Raw genomic sequence first — 5498 nt, 5'->3', positions numbered from 1 at the left:
TGCTTCAGCCGGTGTTTCAAGCAGTTGTGTGAAATGTGTCACATTAGGTGGAGAGTATCGATAAAATATCCCCGCCGGCGTTGAGTAACCCTCAGACATAAAGCTTGGGGCTGGAGGGGGGAGACGCTACTGCTGCTGCTGCTGCTGCTGCTCCTGCTCCTCAACTCCGTGGGAGGAGATGATGCGGAGGGAGAAGCAGCGTGGAGACAGGTGCAGCGGCTCGCACTGAGAGTCAATTAGGCGGAGGGATCTCACAGTTAGTTTAAGCCTTATTTCTGCACTACATTTGAATTATGTTTTGGTTCACAATTTCTTTTAGGCTACCTAAAAGCCTCCTGTTGGTTTAGGCTAATGTATTACTACTGTATGTTAAATGGATTAAGATCCAATCTAGGTATTTATGGTCATGTTTTAACCATTGGTGAATGGTGATTGGGTTTGATTGGGTGTAGCTGCAAGACAGATTTCCCCTCTGGGATATACAGATAAGGTTGAAAGCTAAAGGAATAGGCATAGTTATTTCATACAGACTGGAAACAGTAGGAAACAGCTAGTCTGGCTATTAACTGTTAACCTGTTATATGTAGTTTGTTATTAAACCGTACAAAAACCAGTAAGGCTTTTTGAGAGGTTTTTTTTTAAGACTGGCACTTTATTCTGGTTTTGCCACCACAGTTCTCATCATGTGCATCCTAAATATAAGTAATTATAACCAAAACATTATTTATGACCTAAATATTAACTATTAATAAATTACTACTAATCATTATCAAAATAAACACAAAACATTGTAATATTGTTGCTTTCATAAAATGTAGCCTCTTCCTTAATGCAATTGCCTTCAGTCTTTCTTTTTTCTTCACAGGACCTGTGAAATTTACTGATCTAAACCTAAACAATGATCTAAACTACATATTCACTAATGTTGGGGTGAGTTATATGCCAGGACCTGTGCATACATTCAGGATGCTAGAAAATAAAGGCGCAGAAAAAGTGGTATCAATCGGCTATAAACCCAACTAATATCGTACCGTAATGTTTACGTATGCACTGAGTAACTCTCTCTCAGTTTTAAGTAGGAGAGAGAGAAAGCATACGTACATTTATATCGATAAAATAGGTTGATATGAATATAGCAGATTTGGGGAGGGCCAGCTTTTTCTGTGGGGGGACTACATTACAGAGCCCAGTACAAAGTTGTAACGAATTGTTTGAGAACATAACAGAAAAAAAGTGATTTATCTGCAGCAGTGCGTGTGTATGTGTATGAGCACTGGCCGATCGTCAGGGGGTGCAGAAAAGCGGTCGCAACACTTTGTGCAAAAAATGAGCAATCCAAGCAAATTAAGGTTCACATATGGGTTATGGTGGTTACAATTAGCATTACTATATTTCCACATAATAAAAAACAATGTTGCACGCATGATGTTCTTGACTTGCAGGCTACAGTAGGGTCCCAATGGGTCCAGCTAACATGCCAAATGCTCAATTACTCAAAATGGATCCACCAGCCAAGATTTCTGTGTTCACTGGGGAAATTTTACCTTCAGTGAGATCTGTGGCTGTTTTGCTGTCTGATGTGACTGCAGAGCCTCATTTAGCTCAAAACATTTTTAATGTGAGGAGTGCATTGGGACCAAAAGATGGAGTGGACTGGATATGTTTCGCTTTGAGAATGAAGATGATGAACATGGCAGACAGAGCAGGAATTTTCAGTGCTCAATACTTGCAGAATGATTTTCAAACAGGTGAGTAACAGGCTCTTCACTCATTTTCCAGATGAGCACATCAACAACCGCTGCATTGCCTAACCACGTAGTGTTGTACCACAGTGTCCACAGCTCTCGTTATTTATTGTTGGTCATTGACTTTGGACATGACAGCTCTGCTGATGTTGTTCCAGTTATGTATAAGTTGACACTTAATGTAATATGTGCTGTGAGAAAATGATCTATTATGCAGATGGTTTGCAACCCCCTCATGGTCATAAAGAGACGGAGATGAGCACTTGCCTTTTAATGGTCATTGGTGTGTATACTTACATAATAAAACAGTTGTAATGGCACAGTCATCAACACCCAATTCGGATCATATTCATATTTCTGAATGTTTAAGTATTTTCGGATTCATTTTCACATAATACAGTGTGAGTATATGTAGGTCTGTGTTGAGCTGTCCAGGGCTTAAATTGCAAACACTGTCTGGGCTCAGTGAAAAATACAACAGGCCTTTAGTCAGTGTTCTTTCTTTCCTAGTTTGACAACCAGAAGTTTCAAATAACGGAAGGACAATGATCTCATAATGTTAACACAAGAAGAATATGCACAATGAGCACAACATTGCATCTCCATTTCATACAATTATTTTACTTTTATGTACATGCTGCTGTTTCTATATATCTTAATGTATGTTTAGTCTGGCTCTAATGATCTGCAAAACTAAGATCCTGACTGACTTTTTATCTAGTGCAAAAGGTTTCTTCAGTTTTCTTTTTGGTGACAAACAATGGAAAATACATGTTAGAAAATTATAAGATAATACTCTATATCGCTGGGTTTATTAAGAGAGGTCTAATCCCTTCACAATTACCATGGTGCCTGCATAGGCATTTGTTGTTGCTCGAGTGTGTAATTAATTATTATCAAAGGGAAGAGAGTCATTTATCCTGCTGACTTTGATCCATCTGTGCAAGAGCCTGACATGTGGAGCTCACAGCATGCACTTCAGATTTTATGGGGAAACTTTTAAATTAAAGTTTGAACACATTTAAATTGTTTTTGTTTATCACCCAGGTTTGTATTAGAGTCACGTGGGGCCATAAAATCCATTTGTTTGCCCTGACTTTAATGAGGTATTTACTTCCAAGGCACCTGCTGTCTTCTGTCAGTGTTAGCAATACTGGAAAATTATTTGTTTGGGGTTTAGATATTTGGAACATCCACAGCTAAAAGCCTGCTCTCATCACATATGAGCATGAGCAGATAGCACCATTTGGAGAGCTCAGAAATCAATTTGAAGCTACAGAAGAAAAAAAAACAGTTAACCTTAGAGGTCTTTGAGAAACGCCACAATTTCTACTGTGTGCCTGGTCCAAAAGAGGCTGTTTATTTCTCTGGTGCTGCTGTCTGCTCCCTTCCTGTGGGTGTCAACCAGGCTCCCGAGCCTGGAGGACTGAGGGTAAAATTGAAGCTGATGCATGCAGACGTGAGCCCCTAACGGACAGGACACCTGCCTGGTTGCTCTGAGCTCAGCACCTCCCCAGCACTAACTGCCTCAGACAGACCCAGCCAGAGATGAAGTGTATATAAATGTGTGTGTGTGTGTGTGTGTGTGTGTGTCTCTGTCTGTCTGTCTGTCTGTCTGTCTGTGTATATTGGAGATGATGGGTATAGAGTACAGGGCCTGTAAAATGTAAAATGAAAGGAGCGAACTGGGAATGTGACTCAACCAGGGAGTGGATTTCAAAGCAGACAGCTTCCATAGAAGCTTTATGACATCCATTATTTATTGAGGTCTTTTTGACACATTCAGCGGCTTCTTTTACCTGCTGCTTTTAGATAGCGGAACAGAGGAGTATACGTTCCTCTCTCTGAGCAAATTGATGCAATCAGCAGAACTTGTAAGCCCCATTTACTCTCAATATGACAATACATGAAATATTATATACTAAGATTTTATGTTAAATCTATACATTTATATTAGATTTAAATTTGTATTTATTGAAAAACTATGTTTGTTTTCTTTTTTTATTTGGCAGAAAATCCCATGGACCTCCTTTGACTGATCTCCATTATCATTGAATTCCCCACAAGCAAATTTTGACACCAGTCATTGTTTGCTGTAAATCCAAAACACACCGGTTGGTTAAGGTATTGTACCTTTGAGGTTCTCTCCAAGTTGCTGAAACCTCCATGTTGTTTTTTAGTCTAAATAAAACAGCCAAGCAGAGCACATGCAGCTCAGTGTAGCCCTACTACTTACCTTGAGTTGTAATATGCATCAAAGACACTGTTAAAATGATGAATTCGTCAGTTTTATGAGATGAGCTAGCTGTTGTAGCCAACTAAGCTAATTGTTAGCATAAGCTGCTTTCTAGATTAACAGTTGCCAATGCAAATGTATGTTAGCTGGTCTGTATAAACTACATAGGCATGTGTTACCTACCTCGTCTGAATAACTTATGAAGACAACTGTTGGAATATTATTGCACATATTTATTTGTAATTTTGTAACATGTTATGCTAAGCTAAGTTTAAGCTTTAGTAAACCACGCTCAACAAAAAGCAGCCTATTGAGTCTTCTGGTAGCTATCTGTCTAGCTCTGCAGTGTGCTGCATCTGCAAGAGTAGAATAAGCTACTTATACACATTTAAACAGCAGGAAAATTACAGCATTTCTCATATGAATTCCTTACATAAATAATTTAGGTCTTGATCAATTTTTAATATTTACCCTGGACATGCCTGGGCTCTCCAAAAAATATATTAAATGGCTTGTTTCCCAAAATCATCTGAATTTACAGAGGCTGTATTATCTTGGTTTCATGTGTTTAGATTTAGAGTCAGTTTAAGCCTGTTTGCCACTTTACTCCTTTACAGGGTGACCTACTCATTGATGTCAGTTCCAGTAAAGCCCAACCCATACAATCAATTTAAATAATTGCAACTTGCACATTGAGCAAAACACATGAGTCACACTTATGGCTGTTCAGTTCCAGCAAGCTTCATTATGTTCATGATTCAAGATAGCGACAGAAAAGTGGTGACAGGTGTGAATGAGATCAACATATCTTTACAAGTTACGTAAGTCACATGTTCATTTCTTTGAACAATGTGTGACCGCAGGTGTTACAGCAGCTTCAGTGCCATAGAAAATTGACCTTGATGGGATAGATACAATACTCACTGCTGTCTATGAAATGCATCTTGGCGCATTAACCCTTAGCTTCCTGTGAACTTTAATACATCTATTGCTGTTTCAAGAAGGTTGAGAAAATGGCAATATGTGTGGCGGAGAGGCAATTTTACCCTATAAAATAATATATTTTTGCACAAAAGTGCGAAGAGATTTCAGGCTTTTCAGCACTTCAACAATATTAATCTGAGCTCCAAGCTTTGAAAATCATATAACCACAGCTTTAATACACAAGGCGAGGGCTAAAGTGGAAGCTCACAGACTCAATCATTTGTGTTTTTTCAAGCTGTTTGAATCTTTTACATAATCTTAACTCAAAAGTTCCTAAGGTGTCTTCTCTCTAACTCTCTTTGCAACAGCCAAGCTTTTCAGCATGAACATGGTGCAGGTATCACCTCCAAAGGCTATTTTCGGAGTCAAATGGTGGAAAATTTTTCCATACCCTGGTGAAGACATGCAGGGCTTATGCTCTGAGAAAAGCGACCCTCCTGGGGGTCGAGTAGAGGAGAAAGCTGACTTGTACAGTGAGTATCTTTCTCATGAGTCTCAGGCTCAGTAATCACTGTGCATCAAAAGTATGCCAC

The sequence above is a fragment of the Echiichthys vipera genome (genome assembly GCF_963691815.1).
Source record: "Echiichthys vipera genome assembly, chromosome: X".
NCBI lineage: Eukaryota > Metazoa > Chordata > Actinopteri > Perciformes > Trachinidae > Echiichthys > Echiichthys vipera.
Note: the sequence above shows the minus strand (reverse complement) of the source record.